Here is a 24,726-nt window from a genome sequence, read left to right as displayed (position 1 = left end):
CGCAAGACCCAAAGAAAGATTTAAAGTTCCCGTCCTTCTATTTTAGAATCTAATTTAATGTAAATTTCAGAAACATAAACGGTGCATGACTGCAAAGCAAGCACGATGTAGCCTTAGCATAGTCATCCTAGCTATACTTTTTGAAAGCTTTACTTGTACTTGTGTGTAGTTTTCAGTACATACGTAGTCCTCTCCCCAAGCAAAAAATAATAATAGAAAGCTGTGAGCAGCGAAATGTTGACAGTCTTTGCTGATAATGCAAATATAGCTTATTTCGTATTACTGGGAAGATAGAAGCTGGATGGATGTTTCTGTCAGTGTATGTGCATATAAATCTAAAACAGATGCCTTTTCCTTGCTCCAGCTATTTTGAGTGTTTTCTAGTAAGAAAAAAATTAAAACGAGAGAAAAGGACATGCAGCTGATTGCTTGGTCTTATTTTCTCTTCCTAACTTAGAAGAAAAGGAAGTATTTTTAGCTTACTGAAGCTGCATAGCCACAGGCAGTGAAAATATGTGCGCTGGGTTTGGCTCAGAAGGAAAACCTGTTTTGATACAGACTTGGGTTTAAGAAGATTTTTCTTTAAACTTGTTGGTATTTACCCATGACTTGCTGTTGGTGTATGAATTCTGGATCTTTACGGATTTACTTATTTACCTGGGAGACATCAGTGGCTTCCCTGTGAAGTTCAGTGCAGTTAGACTTAAGGGGAAAATTTGTGATCGAATACTAAAAGGGGAGGGCTGGATTTTCACACATGTGGCTGGAAGGCGCGTGTATGGTGGGTTATATGAAGTTGTTGCCTTGGTCTCTTGGTTTAGGAGACCCGTGCGAACATACACTGTCAAGTTAACCAGTACCTCAGCACTGCGCAGTGCCTGACACTCATGAGGGAATCAGTATAGATTTATTCAGTCATCAAACAATTATTCTAAACAGTGGTGAGAAAATTAATCCCATGCATTTTTGTCTGTCCTCTCAGCCTTCACTTTCCTGTCTGCTTTTTTGAAACAAAACAAAACAAAGTAACAAAATATTTCACCCAAGGACAGCGTTTGCCTCAGCAGCCAATGCCGGAACTGAACTGACTGACCGAGGCCCTGATTTCTGAGTCATGGCCTGTATTTGCAGTATTTCATTTTGAAAATCAATCTCAATTTCTTTTCTCCTTTTATTGGCTGCCTTTTGGTGAAAGTCCTGGAGGAGAGTGGTTGTGAGTGGTAATACAAGGCCATTCAAATATACAGCATTTGTTTTGCAGGAGGAAATGTAGCTAGTTTGAGTGGCTTTAAAGTCTATTTCTTAATGTACTCTTTTGCCATTTCCTCTTGAATCCTGGTGCTGGCGCAATTACAATATGATCATACCTGAAGAATTCTTTCCCAAGCAGGCCACGCGATTGACTCCTATAGCATTTATTTTGGATTTCACATCTGCAGGCCATTTAATGAAGGTTTTCTGATGTTAGGCATCTTCTGCTTCCCTTTTCCAATGAGAAATGACATTTCACTCGGCAGCGCTCTTTTGTACCACCGGCACACATTCGTTTTGAGGGCATTAGGTTCTCCATTCTCAGAACTTGTTTAGTGAAGTGAGATCTTTTAACCTGGCTTGGATTAAGATCAGAGTTAATTATGAGTGGCCTTCTTTAAAAAAAAAAAAATGACCATTAGATGTTTAAGTAGTTTGGCCTTGTACTTAGTCGGTTAAGTGTCCGACTTTCGCTTAGGTCATGATCTCGCGGTTCGTGGGTTCGAGCCCCGTGTCGGGCTCTGTGCTGACTGCCAGCTCAGAGCCTGGAGCCTGTTTCAGTCTGACTCCCTCTCTCTCTGACCCTCCTCTGTTCACGCTGTCTCTCTCTCTCTCCTAGAAATAAATAAAAAAAAAAAAACATTTAAAAAAAAAAGTAGTTTGGCCTTGTAATCTAAAGGTATACATTTGTTAAGGGAGCATATTTAGGTCGTCTTCAGTTTAAGAATGGGGTGTACTCCAGAGATTATTTTGAAAGTAGGTTATGTCTGACTCCAAGTACGTTTGGTAGTAGATTGGTTCCTTAAATAGGAGATGGTGAGGGGTGACCTGGGGAAAGTTCCAAGACGAGGCTACCTCCTTTCCAGGAAAAACAAATGTCGGTGTCTGCCAGCCTGTATATCTATTTACTTCTCTATCTCCCACTTAGGCCACACATTAATTACCCTGAGCTGTGGGGCAGAGGTTACATATTGGTGGCAGAGGCGGTACTTCCAACCTTTGACCAGCGTAATGTTTACTTAACCTCTTACATGTTTTCAAGAACCTGCTTTCAGGTGGGCCATGCACGAGTCTCCGTGTCCGTACACAGTGGTTCTTAGGTCTGACTGCCCATGAGAATCCCATGGGCAGTTCCCAGACCAACTAAAGCACAATCTATGGGGGTGAAACCCATATGCTCTCCCCTGGTGATTACAATATGCAGCCAAAGTTGAGAACCACAGCCCTATTATCTTTTTTTTTTTTTAAGTTTATTAATTTTTCAGAGAGAGAGCAAGCATGTGAGTGCGTGCACAAATGGGGGAGAGGCAAAGAGGGAGGGAGAGAGAGAATCCTGAGCAGGCTCCACACTTAACAGAACAGAGCCCAGTGCGGACAAACCATGAGATCATGACGTGAGCTCAAGTTGGACGCCGAACCGACCGAGCCACCCAGGTGCCCCCACAGCCCTATAATCTTAAAACTGAGTCTTCACACATTACTTTACTTTCTTGGCCATAAAGACATCTGAGGGTTTTATTGTTGTTGCTTTTACCCAGAGCATGTTATTCAAATTCTAGCCCTGAAACTTTTGGTGTGAACTTGGCTCTCATTTTTCTTCTACAGTGGAGGTTAGAACGACCTACTTCATAGGGATAATATGAGGATGAAACAGTGAATCCTGTTAAGCTCCTAGGACATACTTGGCACATAGTAGGTGCTGCTTATTAAAGATGATCTGTTATTATTATCACGGTCCCTGTTTGAGATAAGATGTTTCATTTCTCTTTCCCAGGTTTGTCATGGGTAAAAGTGTTGAAATTGACAAAATTTGTTTTTATAATTAGCTACCTCCTTTGACTGTACCTGAGTAAATAACTAAGGAAACCGGTAAAAGGACATAAATCTAAGTAGTTTCCTCTGGAGAAGGGACCTTCACTGACAACTTGAACTTAAAAAATTAAAGTAGGGTTACTGATTAACTCCCTTCTGAATTATATCACATAAGAAGAAGGTGTAACTCCGAGTGGTTGGCAATAACCTAGTGTAATGGGATCTGAGATAGAGATAGAACTATTTAAATTTTTTTAAAGTAGGGGCAAATAGCCCCTCATTCCCCAAACACTGTGTCATGTTATTGCAGTGCTTTTGGTTTTCCCAGTGATGGCAGGAAACCATCATGAAAAGGTTTATATAATGTTTCCTGTTCTCCTGTTCCAGATAAGTGTATCAGAACTATTTAAAATAAAAGTAAGTTGGGGCACTTGGGTGGCTTAGTCAGTTGGGCGTCCAACTTGGCTCAGGTCATGATTTCATGGCTCGTGGGTTCAACCGCTGGGTCGGGTTGTGTGCCGACAGCTTAGAGCCTGCAGCCTGCTTCTGATTCTGTGTCTCCCTTGCTCTCTCTGCCCCTCCCCCGCTCACTCTCTGTCTCTCAAAAATAAATAAACATTAAAAGAAAATAAGTGTGGTGCTTCCAAGACTCATATTGTTATTTAAATTAGTTGTTCCTTGCGTTGTGTTCTCCTTACACAGGGTCGCTCACTAGCCTGAGTGTGAACAGATCACATTGGAACTGCTAACTTCTTTGTTTTCAGCCTACCCTACATCTGCTTAAAAAGGAATACAAGTCTTCTTCATCTCAGGGCCAGGCTTTCCTTAGTATTTCATCTCCCTTGTCTGGTGCCTGGCATATGGTAGTCATTCAGAAGACAGTAGGTCTACTCCTTTCTGGTATTTTCTGTTTGCTTACGAATGTGCTTGTACGTGGCAGGCAGTGAAATCTGGTGGGTAAAGGTTGAGGAGTCAGAGCACTTGGGTTTCAAGTCTTGCTACCTCTCTCTCTCTCTCTCTCTCTTTTTTAACCAGCTTTGTGATCTTAAATAAGTTACTTCTTTGTGACTCACTTTTATCATGTAAAATAATCAGAATAATAATTCTTATAATAGGTTATTATGAGGATCAATCATGTTAGCTGGCATACAGTGCTGAAGAGTATAAGGGCTTCATTTTGGATTGCTGGAAACTTTATATATAACCGAGTGGTTCCCAGAACTCAGTAATTTAGACCCACAAGTGTGGGTTGTGTGTGGTTAGGTATACTCAGTTTTAAGTGGAAAGTTGGGCCTCATAAACATCAACTAGGTACTGTTTACTAGATGAATATTTTCATTTAAAAAATAGAGTGGAATTAAATATCTTTAAGGTCAGTAGTTTTTATGTATATGTAAAATCCTGCCTTAAAATGCATTCCCCGATGGAGCACCTAGGTGGCTCAGTCGGTTAAACTCTTGATTTTGGCTCAGGTCATGATCTCACAGTTCATGCGTTCAAGCTCTGTGTTGGGCTCTGTGCTGACATCAAGGCGCCTGCTTGGAATTTTCTCTCTCTCTCTGTCTCTGTCTCTGCCCTGCCCCCCACTCCCCACTCACTCTCAAAATAATCGTTAAAAAAATTCATTCCCTGAATAAAAGATGAAAGCTTCTAGATACTTTCTGAAAATCAGTCTCAAGTAAGCATTCTGTTATATATGTATATGATTTGCATAAGTTTGTATTGTATGATTCTACACTTTTGTGTCTACCTTAGTCATCCCTGTAAATTGGAACATTGTCCATATTGGTTGACTATATAAGACAGTTTCTCATTATTTGTGAGCCTTTAGTTTAAGTCCCATATAGATTGGAAGCCATCCCTTGACTTCTTTATTCTCTCCTAGGGAGAGTTACTTCTAGGGCTGGAACACAAGACAATTTCAGGGATTTAAGGAATGAGTGACTTAGAGTCGGGGAATTGACATGCACTGGATTTGAAAGAAACTAGAAGAAGGGAGAGAAAGAAAAGGGGTCCACTATCAGTTTATGACTTTTCAAAGCATTGAGGAATATTCTTGCTCACATGTTTCTGTCCTAAAGAGAAAGAAAGAGGGACTAGTGAAGGGCGATTGGTTTTGGCATCGGATACTATTTGAATACAACTTTGGTGTTCACAGGTAGAGACCTTGAACAGGCAACTAACGCCTCTGGACTTCAGTTTTGTCATGTTTAACTGGGGATAACTATGTCTATTTATGCGCACTTGTATAGATTATAAATAATGCATCTGAAATTACTTAGAAGTAGTAGCACATTACTACTGCATTTATTAGGTGGCCAGGACTACTGTTGGCTGGATTAGCATCTGGCTGTTCTTTATTCTGCTCACTGTTTACATCTAGCAGGTAATAGCATTATTAGTAGTGGCCTAAATGTGGCTTTTGTCAGAGATATTTGCCCAACTTGGCTGAAACTTTTATTTGACTTAAGACACTCTCATTCTGTCTTTTCTACTCTACTTTTTTCCTTTTTTGGGGGGAGGGGAGAAAAGACCTGAGTACACTTTACATGGTAACAACTAAGAATTGTTGTTTTTCATTTTGACAAATAAGTGTTTTTATTTTATCATTGAGGACAGAATTTTTTTTTGCTACTTTTGCCAGTCAGTGCTTTGTGAATTTTGTAGCTTTGGAAGTAAAAGTTATATGTAATACAACTTTACTATAAGAGAAAAGTGGCAAACTATATTTTCCTTTTGAGCCACTGTTACTTACTGTGAATTTATTTTGGGGCACCTGGGTGGCTCAGTTGTCTAAGCATCATCCAACTCTTGGTTTCAGCTCGAGTTGTAATCTCATGGTTTGTGAGTTTGAGCCCTGCATTGGGCTCTGGGCTAACAGTGCAGAGCCTGTTTGGTATTCTCCCTCTCTCCCTCTCTCTATTCCCGTCTCCTGCTCGCTCTCTCTCTCTTTCAAAAAAACAAATAAGCTTTAAAAAAAAAAAAAAAAAACAAACCTTTAAAAAATAAAGTGAATTTATTTGGGTAGAATTTTGAAAATTTTTTGAAGAAATTTAAAAATTGTAAAACTACATAACATTGGTTGAATGTCTACCCTGTTCAGGTGCTGTGCTAAGCACATTACCTGCATTTTCTCATTTAACAGTAACCTGAGCACTTTAATACAAGTGAGGAATCTGAGGCTCAGAGGGGTTAGTTAGCTTGCCAGTGTCAAGGTCGAGTCTAATGAAACTGAGCTTCGAACCCTAACGTAACTTCCCAGCCGTGTTCTTTCCACAGTACTCCATTGCCCTCAAAATTATTTTAGTGGGTCTCATGACAATATTAATGGTTTTGAAAAAGTAGGTTAGGTGAGTTGTCACATGAAGAGTCAAGATAAAGTTTAGAATCAGAAGTAACAGTGTGATTATTTGATGCAGCATTTCCAGAGTGTAGGACATTTGCTGCTGTTACCGAAAGTAATTCTTGTTGACTTGGAGTTGATTTCAGGTGGTATGTAGATGCTGCATTAAATAATGTTGAGTCATATAATAAAGACCTCAGACTTTTTTGAATTTGCTGTCAGTGTTTTCTTGACAAGTCGAGTAGAAACTCTCAGTTGGATGCTAGAATCTCTCTCCTAGATATAGTTACTCATTTGTTTTTCTCAAAGAGAGCAGACTAGGGCAGCCAACAGTTTGATAGCTAGAATCTAATAATTGTTTTGTTGTATTATTACATTTAAATTTTACAGTCACTGTCCATTAATGCCATGCAAATCATATTTTTCATTTACAAGGTAGTAGTGTATGGGTTTTTTCAGAAATTTATTTTAGGGGAAAAAGTGAAATTTGTCAACCCATAGTGCCTGTATAGGTTTTGCATACATAAAGTAAGAACTCATGTTTGAGTACCTGAGTGTCTGTAGTCCAGGACTGCATTAACTGACTGACTCTGATACAGACATTGAATTTTATAGTTAAGAAAAGAGTCTTGAAGCAGATGAATCATTTATCATGTATCTCAAGCTAAGCCCGTGAGTCCTGTGTTCTGACTTCCAGTACAACATCGCGTTCCTCTGCGGTACTCTGCCTTCTCTGGAGGCCAGCACACTCTGCTCAGTTCCAGCAGAAATGGGCGTTGCTATTTTTAAACAATGCTATGGATTTCTGAATGGCATATTTGTGTTTTTTGTTTTTATTGGCTAGTGAATGCTTATCCAGAGGACATGCCAGTTTTTGGCCTTCACTAATAAACCTCACTAAACAGGCTCATAGCCTGGAGGGATGTGAAATAAATTACTCTTTAAAATAGTATGACATTTTAAAAAATAATGCCTTAACCGGTTTTTTTATATATAAAATGTCACAATATGATAGACCGTGAATAGAAAAGTAAAAGATGGGCTGTCATTCTGAAGGATAAGGCATTATAGAATATTTGAATGACACTATTTCCTTTCTATTGAGAGTGAGTATAAGAAAAATATATCATCATTTTAGGAGAGTTGAACATTTCATTTCCCATTTCATATGTCATTTAAATCCCTTCTTTAAGTGGAACTTTTTTTATAAACAACAACAACAAAAATCTATAAGTCAAGATATTTAAGAGAGCTTTGACGTTGCTTGTGTGATCTCAACAATAGCTATGATGCTGGGGCACCTGGGAGGCTCAGTTGGTTAAGCGTCTGACTTTGGCTCAGGTCATGATCACACGGTTTGTGGGTTCGAGCCCCGTGTCGGTCTCTGTGCTGACAGCTCAGAGACTGGAGCCTGCTTCGGATCCTGTGTCTCTCTGACCCTCCCCTGCTCACGCTGTTTCTGTCTCTCTTTCAGAAATAAATTAAAAAAAAAAAACAATGAAAAAAGTTTTAAAAAAAACACAATAGCTATGATGCTATGAAATAAATATTCTAAACAGATTGAAATTAGGCAGCTGTTACTTTTTTACTTGGTTAGTTTATTAAATTTTACATTAGTGAGATTAAATCTATAATCTTAATCTCAGTCTATTAACACATTAATTCTTAAAGGGATTTTATATCCTTTTTAAAGGTTTGATTCTATAAAACATGTTAATTTGCCAAGTATCATTTTCATTAAAAGATGAAAAATGAACAGTCTTCACTATATAGGTAAACATCAGTTCTAAATCCAGAAGTCATCTAAATTTGATCTGGGTGTGAGTGAGGCTCCTCAGGTATAGTTCCTCCAATACAGTTCCTCGTCATCTGTAGATCTGTGAAACTATGCAGTCAGGATATCCGACCCCAACACAGCCGACATACAACAATGATGCAGGCATAAGATACCTACTTGTTCTTGTTCAAAAAAGAGTAAGATTCATGATAGGTAAGAGTCACTGGTCCACAGCAGTTCTGAAATCCAGCTACGCAGAAGTTCCTTGACTAGGTTTCCAGAGCTGGGGATAATTCTCCATGGCTCTTCACTCTACTCCTTCGTCTGTTGGCTCCCCATCTGAGTCGGCTTTCCTTTCTTATGAAAGGTAGCATGTGTTTTGCAGCTGAGGGTTTTTTTGGATTTGTTTTTGTTTTTAATGTTTGTTTATTTTTGAGAGAGAGCACAAGCAGAGCAGTAACGGAGAGAGAGAGGAGGACAGAGGATCCGAAGCGGGCTCTGAGCTGATAGCCCCGAGTCTGCTATGAGGCTCAAACTCAGCGAACACCTGCACCTAGGTTGGACATTCAACCAACTGAGCCATCCAGGAGCCCTGCAGCTGAGTTTTCTCAGCCTGCTTCCTGCCACTAGGATTTGGGGGATGGATGCCTTTTTTCAGTTAGTACAGTCTCTGTTCCTTTCATTCTAAGCTGGCAGAGTTTCCGCTGATAAAATCCTCTCAAAACTTTTGTCAGTCCCCTTTGAAACTTGCTGAGGTTTACTCGGTTAGACAAAGACTACACCCACCTGTTTCTTAGAGATAAATCCTTCTCTACCTTGGGCTTCTGGTGAGACAAGGGATAGGCAATGCCCATTAACTTTAGAGCATCTCTGAGTCACATTCTTAAGCTTTTAGGAGACCCTGTGGTCCAACTGAATAGTTCATTAGGAAGCCACATTTCCAAGGTCTTAGCAAGAATTTCTGAAGCCACATTCTCTGTCTTTTCATTTTATTTTTATTTTTATATGTTTATTTTTGAGAGAGAGAGTGTGAGCAGGGGAGGGGCAGAGAGAGAGGATCTCTCAGAGGCAGATGATGTAGGCTCTAGATTGTGAGCACAAAGCCCAATGTGGGGCTCGAATTCACGAACCGTGAGATCGTGACCTGAGCCGAAGTCAGATGCTTAACTGATGGAGCCACGCAGGTGCTTCTCTGTCTCCTCTTCAGACCATGTTTTTTTCTGAGAGTTCCCTGAAATTAATCTTTGTGTGGAAGCTGTTTCTTAGTGTTCGCATTGTTTGCTGTCCAGAGATGCTGAGAATTTTCAAAACTATCCAGTCCTGCCTTCTTTTGGTTTAGTGGTCCCTCCCTCAATTTATCTTCTCCCAGTTTAGCTCCCAGGTAGCATCTTTAACACTTTGCTGGGAAATCTCCACAGCTAAATCACCCAGTTCTTGTGGCACATTTTTTACTTCTCACACAACTGCAAGTGACCACATGCGGGTCATGTAACTATATGTAAGTGTGGGTATTGTTAAACCTTCTGCCACTACATAATTTCTGGTTTCCAAGAAAATTTTTATTTATTACCCTTCCTAATAATCTCTTCAAAGTCCAAAATTCTGTGAGTAGTATGTTTAAGGCACGTTATATATTAACTCCTACTCTTCTGAAGTCCCATCACACAGTTCTGAAGCTGTTCCCACTTTTAGGTTTTGCTTATGGCAGCACCCTGCCTCCGAAGTCTGTTTTGGTTATCTTGTTGCATAGCATATTATCCACAAACCGAATTGGCTTAGAACAAAAAATGTTATCTCACAGTTAACTGTGGGAAAGGAATTTGGGCTTAGCTGGATGATTTTTTAAAAAAATCTCTCATGATGTTGCCGGCAAGCTGCTGACCAGGGTTGTAGTTGCCTCAAAACTTAACCAGGATTGAAAGATCTGCTTCAGAATTCACTAATGTGGTTGTTGGCAGGCCTCAGAAGATCTGCTTTTAATCTTGCTCATCTGGGCCTTTCCATAGGACTTTCTGCATTTCTACCATGGAACTGAAAAAAAAAAAGAAAAGAAAAAAAGAAAAGAAAACTGGCTTCACCCAGGGCATGAGATCCAAGGGAGGACTAAAGAGAGAGTGTGCAAGAATCTAAGATGAAAGTGAACATATTTTAATAACCTCAACCTTGAAAGTGATAACCCATCACTTCTGCCATGTTCTGTTCATTAGAATTGAATCACTAAGTTCAGCCCGTGCTCAAGGGAAGGGGCATGTGAGGGCATGAATAATAGAAAGTGGGGGTCATTGGGGTCCTCTTAGTAGCTGCCTACCAGAAGGTGAGAATGTCATTATTGTCATTGTTGGCAGTATCATTACCAAAGTCATCATAAACTAACAGTCACTGTGCACTTGCTATGTAGAACTGTTCTACTGTTCTAAATTATTTTCTTGGATTATCCAACATAGTACTTTTGTAAAAATGTGTTACTACATATTTAAATGTGATTTATTATTTAATTTGAAGTATATTAGCAACAAGTGGTATTTGAAGTCATGGCACTGTGGAGAGAAACTACTGTGTTTAAACCATTTGACCTGTAATGATTAAAATTAAGAGTTCCAGGTAACTGTGAAATGTAAACCCAACCAGTAAGCTGCCAAGGGAAATCACAGAGCAGAAAGCATCATGTCATTGAGGAGTTTCAAAATCCATTGACAATTGAAATGTCTTCACTCCTCCGGTTAACTGTATTTCTTTGGCAAGTACGTAGGAATGCAGTGCAGTGTGTTTGTTCATATAATATTTTCACTTCTGATTGTTCCTTCTGATTTTATAGACTGCAGTCTTTGACAAAGAAAGACCTTGTTATTTGACCGTCAGAAGATAAATTTTTGGGGAGTGAGTTTTATGGTCTTAGAATGATAAGTATAGTTGATTTAAAGAAAGAACATTAATTGTATGACTAGTGATTTCAACTTGTTCATTGATTTCTACTTTGAAAGTCGAGTGTAAAAGATTGAAATATAAGGTTATTCTTTTTTAATATTAAGAAAATAAAAATAGATCATACCATTTTATGAAAAAGTAATTAAATGTTTCCTGAACAATCATTATTCCAAATTCGTAGTATGACCTCACCCTTCTAAACATATTTTAGCAATTAAAAATACATGATAAATATTTCTAGTTTCCATTTGACTTCCATTATATTCTGTAAGAGATTGGATTAGGAAGTGAATAGAGAATGTCTGTCAAAATATGAGGCCATATTCCATTCAAGAATCACAGACAGTTCTTTCTTGTCAGTGAAAAGCTGCTGTTGAATTTCTGTAGAATCAATGACTCTTCCTGCGCCACTGCTGTCTGTGTGGAAGCTAGATTGCTTCCGTGATCTCCACTGTTGACTCTGGGTTGCCGCGGACTTCTTTTCCTGTGTGATATCCACATGGATACTGTTAAGTCCCTTGTGATACGTGGTCTTTGTTCTGTGTTCCATTAACCAAAATGTGAAAAATTCACCACATAGTCTCCAATGTAGTACTGACATGGCCAGTATTGTTCTTAGGGTTGCATGTTGGTTGTTTTTTTTTTTTTTCCTCTCTCATATATCTTTTGCCCTGTCGGTTGATTAACATCCAATTGGATTAAGCTAGAGGACACACTCTGCTGTGAAACTGTCCAAGGAACCAGTAGCTACTAACCCAGTTAGCTAGAATGATGCTTTTGTGCATGTCTGTCAGACTCCTTATTTAGACCCCAAGAGTCTTCATCGAAGGGCCCCATTGTAGCACTACTTTGAATACAGGCCGAGCCTTTAAAGAAAGACTATTTTGTTTTATTGGAGGCTTCCAGCTGTTTTCAAAACTGCCTCTACCCAGCAACAACTCCTTCCTGAGACCATATTGTGTGTCTCATCTGTGACCCTCTCTTTAAGGGTGGCATTTGCAATATGGGATCCATGGGGGTCCAGGAACTTCCTGAAATGGTCATTCTGTATATGTGCTTTTTTCCAAGGCAGAAGCCATAGCTTTTCTCAGATCCTTAAATCATCAGTGACCTAAAAGAGGCTAAGAACCACTGCTTTAGGGCAAATTCCTTCTTCAGAGGTCCTTTCAAGTCCATCTTGGAATTTGAGCTCCCTTGGTCTTACCCCATGAATCCTCTAGAAAATGGCTGACTTTGTAATGGGGTGGGCAGTGCTCACTGTTCCCCTAAAGCCCTAACCCACTCCAGCCCTTTCAAATTTGAGATTCCTGATTAGGGATTTAAATGCTATTTTATAAATTGCATTCCTAGAATCCACTAGTAATACTTAGTAAATAATAAATAATGCCTTGCAATTACATGAGAAATTTGTACCTTCCAGATTACTTTATATTCATGATATCATTTGGTCCTGGAAGGAACCCTATGATATAGAGAAAAGCAATATTCTATGTTATTACCATTTTAAATGCGAGGAAACAGAAGTCACACAGCATGACACTGACACACTTGGGGTTAATGCTCAAATTGCTTGAATCCTAATCCAGGGCTTTTAGTTATTCTCAGTTTCCAAGGTTTCCTCACCCTGGAACTAAAATGAGATTTTTAATAATATTCACAAAACAGTTTCTGACTTTACCTCTTTAGAGGGAACTCTATCCTTTTGAGATTCTGCCAAATGGTTCAGAATATTCCCAGAATATGAACTGGTCTCCTTGGAGTTGACCTACCACCATAATGGAATCAACGAGAGTTTGTCCAATTGATGCATAGCGAGCCGGCACAAACTGACGCTGGGCTTTTGCAGTGAAGGAACATAGGCTGTTTAATGGTATGGCATCACTCAGGACTGTGGGGAGCTAATACTTAAGAGTTTGGGACTTGCAAATTGCTTGTGAGTGAGGGTTTCTAAGGACAAAATTGGGGACAGAGATCTTCTGAGGAGGTAGACACTGTTGATTGGAGGCCCATGAGGTCATGTTAGCAGATGTTACTAAATTACTTACGATGCCACTTCATCTGGTCCCCTAGAGGCCTTTTCCATCTCCAGAGACTTGGAATCTGAGAAATATTTTTGTTCTGTATGTAAGAGCTTTCATTAGTGCTGATTAACTACTTGTCCTGCAGGTTCCTCTGAATGATAAGCAAGCATTCCTCTCCCTTGAACCTAGGCCTGTGTGTTCCTAGATCATCTGGTCCTGTCTGCGGGTGAGATGATCTCTCGCGTTCATTGTTACATCCTAACTGACGGGATAAATTCCAGCTTCGCCACTCCTCACCTCTCCCCATCTTCTTGTCCACAGAAGGCACTGATTGCTCTTCAAGCCACTACCTCCTCTGCAGTTTTCCATTGTCTTTGGCACATTTACCTTTTTTTGTTTTGAGATCTTACATACCCTGGAGTATCCATGCAGGCTTCATAGAGACTGGATCCCACCCAGGGAAATAAGAGTGATAATCATTGTGATAAACTTGGCTTCATTACCCTTTCTATCTAACTCTGGCACATTGTCCTAGATCCAAAATTAGGGTCTTAGGCTGTCCCTTACCTTAGGATAATTCTATGTTAGACTCCTCTGCATCCTGGGGTATAGACTGAGTTTAAGCTCACACTGGAATTCTGCTAACTTTCACCAGAAGTTGTCACCTCCTGATAGCATCTGTAGCTTCACCTTGACCTCATGGTGGGGGGTGGGGGGAGTGGAGGTTTGAATCAAACTACTCAAGTGATTCTCCAGCTGTGTTTTTTAGCTTCCAGATGTAGAAGTCAAATCACTCCTAAATAAATCATAGAATAGTAGACCAAGAAAGAATGTTTATAGAACCCAGGTTTCAAAGAGTAGCATGGGGCTGCGTTTTGGTTTGGCCTACACAGTGCTCTGAAAAATTTCACAGTAGTTGTCTACAATGGAAAAAGAAAGATTTTTTTTTTTGCAAACATCCAGATTTCTGACTTTGTTTGAAAAGTCCAAAGATCCCTTGACACAGGTGTGCATTCCTGCATGGTGAATGGCCGACATTTTGATTGGGGCCTGTGGGCTTCAGTTGGCAGAAATTCCCTCTCAGAATTCTGTATCTCAAATAATAACTTGTTTAGTTTATCAACAAAAAAAGTGAGCATCCGAGACATGGAATGACCTGACAATGACGCTGACCAATATGGTAGGCACTGGTTGGTCGTGTGTGGCAGAAGCATTAAAATGCAGCTGATATGACTGAGGAACTGAATTTTAAATGTTAACTAATTTAAGTTTTAAAAGTTAAGGGGCGCCTGAGTGGCTCAGTCAGTTGAGCATCCGACTTGGGCTCAGGTCATGATCTCATGGTTCGTGGATTTGAGCCCCACATTGGGCTCTGTGCTGACAGCTAGCTCAGAGCCTGGAGCTTGTTTCAGATTCTGTGTCTCCTTCTCTCTCTGACCCTCCCCTGTTCATGCTGTCTGTCTCTCTCAGAAATAAATAAAAAACATTAAAAAAAATTTTTTTTAATTTAAAAGTTAAGACCAAAGCATGGTAAAATATTTTTCTGTAAAACATGACTTTATTATTTTGGTGGCACTATATTTCAGTGAAGTACTGTGTACATTAGGTTTTATTGGTGTGTGCACATATACTTTTTTTTTTTAAATGTGGCTACTAGAAATTTAAAAATTACAGATGTGATTCACAGTGTGTTTCTGTTGGACAGTGCTGATCCGACAGGGCTTACTGGTGGGCAGGTCTGGAATTTGTCAGCAGATATCTACAGTTCTAACCATATTTTTTCTCCATTACTAAAGTAGTATCCAATTTTTCTTCTAATTCTCAGAACTTTTCTTTCATTATAACATATAATCTCACAAACTCTTATGGGAATTTGTTTTTCCTAATTTTTACATGGTACATGATACAGATGTGATTTTATGTAAAAGAAACTTAGCTGTGTATATTATCACCAATTTTATAATAAAGGTAATTTTGAAGATAATAAAGTTAATATTCATGATCTATAAAGACTTTTAATTTTTTTTCTCAGTGACACTGACCATTTAATATTCTCTGAATTATTTGTGTAAGAAAATAATTTTAATACATTGAAAGTAACACTGTATTTGATTTAGGCACAGATGTATATTAAAATGTAGTCTAAAATTAGTTATATCTTATTACTTTAAAATTAGTCGGACTATTTGGGTAGTTATCAATTACTGCTGCTATGAATGTTCCGGTTCTTTTACCTTTTTTTAGGACTAGCAGCTTTTTAATGTGCTTAATGATTATTTTGAGCAAGATAATGTCACTTAAGGACTCTTTTGAGTGTATTTCCAAAGTCATGATTATTGCCCCTCTACTAATGCTAATTTAATATTCCTATGCATCCTGTCTACAAGCATTGGTTTATTATCAGTATAAATCTTAAAATATGACTCAAAGTAAAAACAACTGTACCTTAGTGTTAAGAGACACAAGCATTGGTATCATTGTTCAGCCAAGTATAAGCTGCCCATGGGACTGCCTGGATATCAACTGGCTTATCTGTTCCCATGTTAGCTATCATTCATGCTCATGTGGTACATTCTTTTTCCATTTGTATTGTGTAAAGGGGTCATTTTAAGTAATTAATTTATTTTAAAGCAGAAACTACAACAGGCCCAGTTCCTACTTTTTGCTACATTAAGTTCCTGAAACATATTGGCAGTCTACTAGTTTGGAAACACTGCCTTGCCTGGAAAGGTCCAAAGTACAACAGCACTTTGGGCAAGTGTTAGGGAGTTAACTCAGATATCTGGTGGGTAGTTCAACTAGGCTTAAGATTCCTTCTGAGCTAAAATTTTGTGATTTTTAAATTCTGAGATACTAGTTTACATGAAGAATAAGGAAAATAAGAATCATCTGTAGCGACTCCTACTTATCAACTTATTAATACACAGTTTTCATAGTACAGCTTTGCTTTAATATATATAAGTGGCAGAAAAGGCAATGACATTCTTGAAATTGATCCATGAAAATCTCATCAGCTATTACTTTTTATGACTTGTGATAACTGAACTTGTGTTAGCTTACACTTTATCTTCATTTAGATTATGACAGAAAAAATTAACTAATAGAATATCAGTAAACATGGGGCGCCTGGGTGACTCAGTCGGTTAAGTGTCGGTCTTGACTTCGGCTCAGGTCATGAACTCACAAATTGTGGGTTCGAGCCCTGCATCGGGCTCTGTGCTGACCGCTCCCTCTCCCTCTCTGTCTCTCCCCCTCCCTGCTTGCTCTCTGTCTCTCTCAAAATAAATAAAAGTAAACTTTTAAAAAGTCTGCAAACAAAATCTGCCCCACTTCTCAAAACAACAGGTTTTTGAATCACTTAGGAACATGAAAAAATATCTTCCTAACCCAAAAAATTAACAGATGATCCCCATCTACTTTCAGGCAGACCCTGAAAATATTAGTACTCAAAAGTAATAAAATTGCATGTATTAAAACCTTTTTCCAGACTGTTGCTAATCCATACTGGCTTCTCGTTTAAACACTAGTTAGTTCACATCTGCGAGTTTTTGATGGGAAGCTATTCAGAAACTTCTCAACAAAGCAAAACAAAACAGACAAAAAGATTCTAGAGTATATCAGACATTCAGGTGCTTTATGTTTGCTTCACTTGGAGGACTGGTAAATTATAGGAACATCTCAGGTTACAAAATTATAACTTGGATTTCTTAAAATATAGTTTATTCAGTATATTATAGTTTATTGTGGAAATTACACTTCAGTTACAGAACAAATGTCTTTTTAAGACAACCTTTTTCTTAAAAAAAGTGATCTGATTTTTTTCCTGAGATGGAAGATAGCCAAAGCAAAAGCCTAGTAGTTAAGGATAGGCAAATCAAGAAGGTGTGGTTTGATGCAACTAATGTTACTCGAGTAGACATCTAAAGATACTGAGAGTCAATATACTACTTTTCATTTTGTATCAATTTCAAAATCTCAGTGGCTTACAACAACAAACATATTCATGTTCAAGTTCTGCATTTGGGCTGTGGTTCGGCCATTGCGGACTGGGCTTGGCTGGGCCTGACTTGCCTGAGCCTAGGCCTGGGCAACAAGTTTTTATTTAGTTTCAAGGAGACTCTGAATGTCTCCTTTCTACAACCTGCTGCTGAAAGGATCACCATCTACCTGGGGGTTCCCCTTTCAGTGGATTTACAAGAGCACAAGAGGGTAAGTGTTAACATACAATGCTTCTTAAAACCTGGGCTTGGAGCTGGCGTGCTCTCTCATTTTTTCCACTTTTCATTGGCCAAACAAGTCACATGCCCAGCCCCAACTTTAGTAGGTTAGAGTGCAGAACAATACTATGCCCTCAGCAGTAAGTAGTACATGCATGGCAGAGTGTGGATATAGTGCGGAGTAAGGGGCGAGGGATTTAGAATAATGACTCCGTCTACCCCATCAGTCAACTTCAAAGTTGGTACAATGTGAGATAAAGGAAGAAAGCTGCTTTTTTTTTTTTTTAACATTTTGTTTTTGTTTTTTAATTTCTGAGAGAGAGAGAGAGAGAGACAGTGTGAGCAGGGGAGGGTCAGAGAGAGAGGGAGACACAGAATCTGAAGCAGCCTCCAAGCTCTGAGCTGGCTGTCAGCACTGAGCCCGATGTGGGGCTTGAACCCACGAATCATGAGATCATGACCTGAGCTGAAGCCGGATGCTTAACCAACTGAGCCACCCAGGCACCCCGGAAGAAAGCTGCTTTTATTTGAAGAATCATTCTGCGGTGATTTGATGTAGACCTTTTAAAAGACTCATGTTAGGGGCACCTTGGTGGCTTAGTCGGTTAAGCGTCCAACTTTCGCTTAGGTCATGATCTTGTGGTTCGTGGGTTCGAGCCCTGCGTTGGCCTCTGTACTGACTGCCAGCTCAGAGCCTGGAGCCTGTTTCAGAGTTTGTGACTCCCTCTCTCTCTGACCCTCCCCTGCTCCCTGCTCACCCTGTCTCTCTCTCTCTCTCTCTCTCCTAGAAATAAAACATTTAAAATAAATAAATAAAAAATAAAAGAGTCAATTAAATAGCATAATTTTAGTGATATTTGTGTATTTCCTGGAAAAGGTATAAGTTTATAATGAACGAGGACTTAGCATAAATCCTAAACAAAATGCAGCAGGTAAATATGTTCTCTTATGAAACAAACTTTTCCGGAAGCACCTACTATCCACGGGCTTTCTTGAGGGATATAAATTTGATTATACGGGTGCTGCCTGCCATTAGGAGACAGAATGTAAATAAAGTATCCAGTAAAGTGAAAGCCTTTTCCATTGTGTTTTTATGATTCTGCTATTTCACTGACATAGAGTAAGTAGAAATTCTCTACCAAAGCATTTCAACAATTAATACAATGATGTTAGCAGCAAGAACGGATATGATAAAACATATAATTTTATATACTAATTTATGTGGGTTAAAAAAAGCAGAGCAATTTAGAACATGGACTCATTAATAGGATCAGTCATTTTAATATTACTGTACACGTCTCATGAACATATGTAATGCTTTTTAAAAATTTTTATTGCATATTCACTGAGATTCTTTTGTAAAAATAATTAAGTGAAAAAGTTATGCAATAAGTATTTATTTAAAGGTTCTAGCACCTACTATGGTGACTATATGTTTATACCTAAGGCCTTGGGGGGAAACACAACTATGGTAAATTCATAGGATTAGGTGTCCTTTTTGCCTGTCTGTCTTTCTGTCTTTTAAAGAACTTACCTGATTTTAAACATTACTTTGGAAAATGTGCACGTTCTTTCCATTTAATGTGAGATTGTGTGTGTATGTATGATTGTACAGTATATATATGTGTGTAAAATTGGTTACTGGCCTTCTTCAGTAAGCTAATCCTATTAGCAATTTGTTTAGATTTTTTAAAAATGTTTATTTTGGGGGGGTAAGGAAGGGAGAGAAAGTGAGAGCAGGGGAAGGGATAGAGAGAAAGAGAGAGAGAATTCGAAGAAGGCTCCATGCTATCAGTGCAGAGCCCAACATGGGGCTTGAACCTGTGAACTGTGAGATCATGACCCAAGCTGAACTCAAGAGTCAGATGCTTAACCAGCTGAGCCACCCAGGTTCCCCCAGTTTGTTTAGATTTTAACTTTTTGAAGCTTGATTCTTCATGTCTCAGTTTAAGAATATCAGAATTCTGTAATAAAAAAAAAGGGGAGCTGAAGGCTCATCCGTAGGAACACAAATATGGCTTTGATTTTGAAATGGCTGTTTCCAGCGAGTCGTCCTGACATGCTTCTTGTGCATGTAATAGAAGAAGCTGTAAGGAGAGGCAGGGTTGTTTCCCTGACAAGTTCATTTATGTACTTTGTGTGAACAGTGCCTGCTCAGAACATTTGCAGCGTAGGAACATGTAGATTCTTGTTAAGCCCTAGTTAGTGAGCCTCTAAAGCTCTATGAAACCAGTGAACTAGTGTAAGTATTCTCTAACTTAAAAAAAGACTTCTCGTCATTAACTTTGTTCCTTTGCAACTACATTGATCTGGAAGGAAAATCAGGCTTTATTTTTGGTCTTCCTCCTTTGTTTTATTACTTAATGTTTTTTTTTTTCTTTTTAAACTCACTAGTTGATTATTTAAACAACTTTTTTTTAACAGTCTGCTTGGCATCTATCAGAGTAGACACTGAAAAGAACAGTTCTATTGACTGCTTAATTCTTTCACCAAGGGAAAAGTCTGTCTGTCCATTCCTCATTGAATTTTAACCACAAGAAGTTACAGTTTTTTAACTGCCACATCTAAAACCATTTCTTGAATTTTGAGTTCTATTTCAATAGGTCATATCTACTTTCCCCTCTTTCTAGGGCTGTTCTGGCTTTCTCTGGGTCACTCAAAAACCAGATCCTGTTGGCATGGTGTAATCTATGTGATAAGTTTTTCATAGAGTTGCGTTGACTCTAAATATATATCCTGCATTTTACCAATCTAGAATATTTCTCACATCCTAGTCTGACCATCATCTCTTGACTTGATGGATTGCAGGAGGCTTCTACCTGGTTTTCTTGCCTCTCACACAGGAGTCTATTAGTTTACAAAGGTCATTGTTTGTAACATATAAATTAGGTAATGTTCTTTTCCCTTTAGCTTTGGAAGAGAATCCGCCTCATCTCTTAACCACTTTATTGCACTTCACCAACACGATTTCAGGCCTTTTAGCTATTTCAAGTGACCCTGCAAGCTCACACTCTTCTTAAGAGTCTTTCTACTTGCTGTTTTCTCTGTCTGGAATATTCTTCCCTGAGATCTGTTCTTCACCAGTTCGTCTTCAGAGTTCAACTCCTAGAGAGGTAGCTGTGTTAGTTATCTGTTGCTACATGACTAATTACCCCCACACTTAGCACCTCCAAGCAACAAGCATGTCAACATTAACTATGTCACACAGTTCCCTGAGGTCGTGAATCTGGGAGTAGCTTAGCTGGATGGCTTTGGCTCAGGGTCTCTCAGGAGCCTGAAACCAAGCTGTGGGCTGGGCTGCAGTCACCTAAGACTCCACCAGGGCAGGATATACTTCCCAGCTCATTTGGGTGGTTGTTCTTTACTATGGAACACCCCCCACACCCCACCACACATCCCGTAGATTGCCAAGTGACCTCAGGACCTGGTAGTTGACATCTTTCAGAGGGAAGGATCCAGGAGAGGAAACACCCAGCAAGGAAGTGACAGCCTTTCATAACCTGATCTTGGAAGTGAGATAACATCACTCTTGCTGGATGCTGTTAGTCACACAGGCCAACTCCAGTGTCAGAGGGAAGTACACAAGGGTTTGAGTACTGGGAGATGGGGATCACAGGGAACTTGTCTGGAAGGCTGGCAACCTCTGCAGCCCTGACCCCCATTGAGATTTCACTGGTTACTTTCAAGAAGTCAGCACGTTTCATTTTTTTTTTTTTTTGACCTCTGAACAATCTATAGAAGTTGCAACTGTATCTCTTCCTTGATAGGAGTTAATATCCCATATAATTGGAAAGAATGGTAATAGCTCTCCTACCCATGTACTCCATCCCATTGTTTCCCATTACTTTCTTACTTGTACTGATGACTGTCTGAAATGTATCTCCATGTTGTGTGTCTGTCTTCCTCTAGGAGATTATTGGACCTTGAATTCAGAAAACTGGTTTCATGTCCACTGTTGTAATCCTTCAGCTTAGAACAATGCCTGCAATGTAATAGTTATTTGATAGTGAAAAATAGGTTTGCCTTTTTAAAAAATGTTTTATTTATTTTTGAGAGAGTTATAGAGACTGCGTGAGCAGGGGAGGGTCAGAGAGAGAGAGAGATACAGAATCTGAAACAGGCTCCAGGCTCTGAGCTAGCTGTCAGCACAGAGCCCGATGCGGGGCTCAAATCCACAAACCGTGAGTCAAAGTCAGATGCCTAACTGACTGAGCCACCCAGGTGCCCCAGGTTTGCTTTTTCAAGCCCCAGAAGTTTTATTTTAACTATTTTATACAGAAATGTTTCTACATGCATCCCTGTATTTTAAAACTGAGTATACCGAGCATAAATTTCATTAGTTTAAGTAATATTTGCTGAGTTTACCTCATGTAGAAGGCACTGTGCTAGATACTCTGAGGTTACAAGCATAAATACGACATGGTCGCTGCCCCCACAGAGTCTCTTGGTAAGGAAGGGCAGAGTGTGGTGTGGGTTGTTTGAGAACAAGTAAACTGGAGGAGAGGGGGAAATGATGGAGCCAGGGAACAATGGAAATTGGAGAAGACTACACAATGGAATGCCCTCTAGATGTCTCAGGGGCAGTATAGCTATTTTGTGCTGTAATACTATGTTCCTTTTAGCATGTTCAGCATGTAAGAAGGAAAAGGGGTGCCTGGTGGCTCAGTTGGTTGAGCGTCGGACTCTTGATTTCGGCTCAGGTCATGAGCCCAGAGTCCTGGGATTGAGCCCTGTGTCAGGCTCTGCACTGAGCATGGACTCTACTTAAGATTCCTCTCTCTCTCTCTCTCTCTCTCTCTCCCTCCCTCTCTCTCCGTCTCCCTCTCTCCCTCTCTCTCTCTCCCTCTCTTCCTCTCCTTCTGCCCCTCTTTCTCACTCATGCTCTCTCTCTTAAAAAAAAAAACCACCTTGCTGAAATGACTAAAAGTAAATGGAATTGTGTTTCATTAGATGTGATCATGTGTAGATGTAGAGCAGTTTGCCACTACATTAAATAGCTGTAGATTGTTATATCTTTGGAATTTGTTCTCTGAGTAGTGATTTTCTTTATAGAGTTCTTCTCTGCTCTTAGCCTGTTCCTGTAGTCCTTCTGTCTCCCACTTTTTAAAGTTGCTTCATCTAATTGCTGTGGACTTGAAAGGCTGGTAACCGAACTTGATAGAATTATGTATAAGAAGAATAAATAGGGCTCTTAAAGTTTTCTTTTCCAGTAATGGAGTTTTCAAGGAGGTTTTACTTTTGGCTTACCATGTGTGGCCCATATTTACATCTTTCTGGTACTCACCTATTTGTGTACAACTTCTCATAATAGACAGGATGTGATTTTACCTTAGGTTTTTTATTGAACTTTTTGTCTCATGCAATGTATTAGAGTTGACTTTGAAGTCAGACTGACTCATATGTGTACCATATTTTAGCTTTATGTCCTTATATAAGTGTTGGATCTGAGTCTCATTAAAAAAAAAAAAAAGAGAGAAAAAGTCAAATCTTCCTCACAGTGTGGGTGTGAAGAGTGAATGAATATGGCAAGGGCCTAGAATGTTACCTGGCATCTGTTTTCCTGCTTCCTCCTTTGCCAGTTATTCCCCACCTGGTAGAATAGGCTTCACACTCTATCACCCAGTGCTGGTGACAGAGGCCTTGGTCATCAACATCCATAGTGCATGTCGCTCTGACAGGGACGGCCTGGCTTACCTGTGGCAGTGTAGGGCACGCGCAGGAAGACCAGTCCTGCAGGCCGCTTTATTTCCTAAGATGGGCAGCGTAACTCAGGGAGTCATCCGAGGTCATGTTTCACTGCAGAGTGATTCCGGTGACTTCGCCCCATAGAAAATCCAGTCCAAGGCTCACCATAAAAGTAAACATGCCCTTCAGGTCTCCATCGGAGATTTGATACCCACACACAGGTTTAACTGCTGTGTGGTATTTTCATTCCCTGCCTTGGATTTCACAACAGCATTTCAGAGGCATGTCAGCCTTTAAGAAGGATAAGACTGTGGCGGTTTTATGGGAGGGTGAATCACTCACTGTAGATACTCAAAGTTAACAAAACTTTCAGAGCAAGGAATTTTTTAATTAAAGAAAGTTCTACAACATCCGTGTAATTACTTACATTTTTCTACTCCCTCACATGTTTTCTCAGCTTACCCACCCTTGTGACTCATTCAGCAGCAAAATCAGTGAAATCAGCATTCTCTTCTAGTCATCAAGCAAAAGTGGGTCATCTCCCTTGCCTACTGGAGTGTCTGGTAAGCCCCAGAGAATCTCATTTCAGTGGGGCTTCTTCTTGCTTCCATGTTTCCTTGCTTTCCTCCTTGGACTGGCTTCCCCTGACCACCCAGAACTTCTCACCATGGCCAGCTCCTTCACTCCCCTTAGGAGTGTTCTTAGGTTGTTCTTGCCTAAATGCTGCATTTTCTTGTATTCATTTATCTCCATGCCCTGAGGAAACTGCTAAGATTCATCCGTTTTCTTGTTTTAAATTCAGCTGGAATTCATGGAGTACCTATTGTGTGCCACCCACTGAATTAGACCCTGATACTTTATGAATTAGAAGAATGAGGTTCAGAAAGGTTATGTGTCCAGAATGGCAAAGGTAATAAATGGTAGAAGGAATTTGCATGCACATCTGCCAACTCCAAATTCAGTTTTACTTCTAATTTAGCACAGCTTTTCTCAAGGCCAAGATATTGGGAAACACTGATGATGTGAGCTGGAAGACTTCATTAGGTCATGCTTGAGCTTGTGCCACTGACCATCACCACTTCTCCAGCTGGGGTGACTGCTGTAAGTGGTGTGGTGGCAGATGTGCAGGGGCTGGGTCCGCAGGATGGAGAGACCAGTGATCTAAAAAAAAAAAAAAAAAAAGGATCTTAAAAGGAGATTTAGCAACACAGGATAGAAAACCTCTACTCCACTCTTCATTAAGAAGGGTAAACAGGGACACCTGGGTGGCTTAATTGGTTAAGTGTCCAACTTCTGGTCAGGTTATGATCTCACTGTTCCTGAGTTTGAGCCCTGCATCAGGCTCTGTGCTGACAGCTCAGAGCCTGGAGCCTGCTTCAGATTCTGTGTCTCCCTCTCTGTCTGTCCCTCCCCACACTCATGCTCTGTCTCAGTCTCTGTCTCAAGAATAAATAAACATTAAAAAAAAAAAGAGAGAGTAAACTTCTGAAATGTGACGAAGTTGGGGGGGGGGACTTCTTGATTTCACTTTATTCAGAATGTGGATTTAGTCTTTAATTGGAAAAGTGTTACCTGTTACATTGAGTAAGCATTTAAAGCCTTATGCCACTGTCTAGACTGGTCACAGAAATTGTTTTTTCTTTTTTTGACTTCTTAAAAATACCTTAATGAAAATGAACATGGTTTCTGTGAGTT

The 24,726-nt window shown here is 39.7% G+C and overlaps 1 protein-coding gene across 2 annotated transcripts in view; it reads left to right on the top strand.

Annotated features, from left to right (window-relative positions):
* The window catches only part of GOLIM4 (golgi integral membrane protein 4), a 78,878-nt gene that overhangs the window by 1,131 nt on the left and 53,021 nt on the right, over positions 1 to 24,726 (top strand). The gene's annotated exons all lie outside the window — the stretch shown is intronic.

The sequence above is a fragment of the Crocuta crocuta genome, unplaced genomic scaffold (assembly GCF_008692635.1).
Source record: "Crocuta crocuta isolate KB4526 unplaced genomic scaffold, BGI_CrCroc_1.0 scaffold21, whole genome shotgun sequence".
NCBI lineage: Eukaryota > Metazoa > Chordata > Mammalia > Carnivora > Hyaenidae > Crocuta > Crocuta crocuta.
Note: the sequence above shows the minus strand (reverse complement) of the source record. Positions and strands in the feature narration are given on the sequence as shown.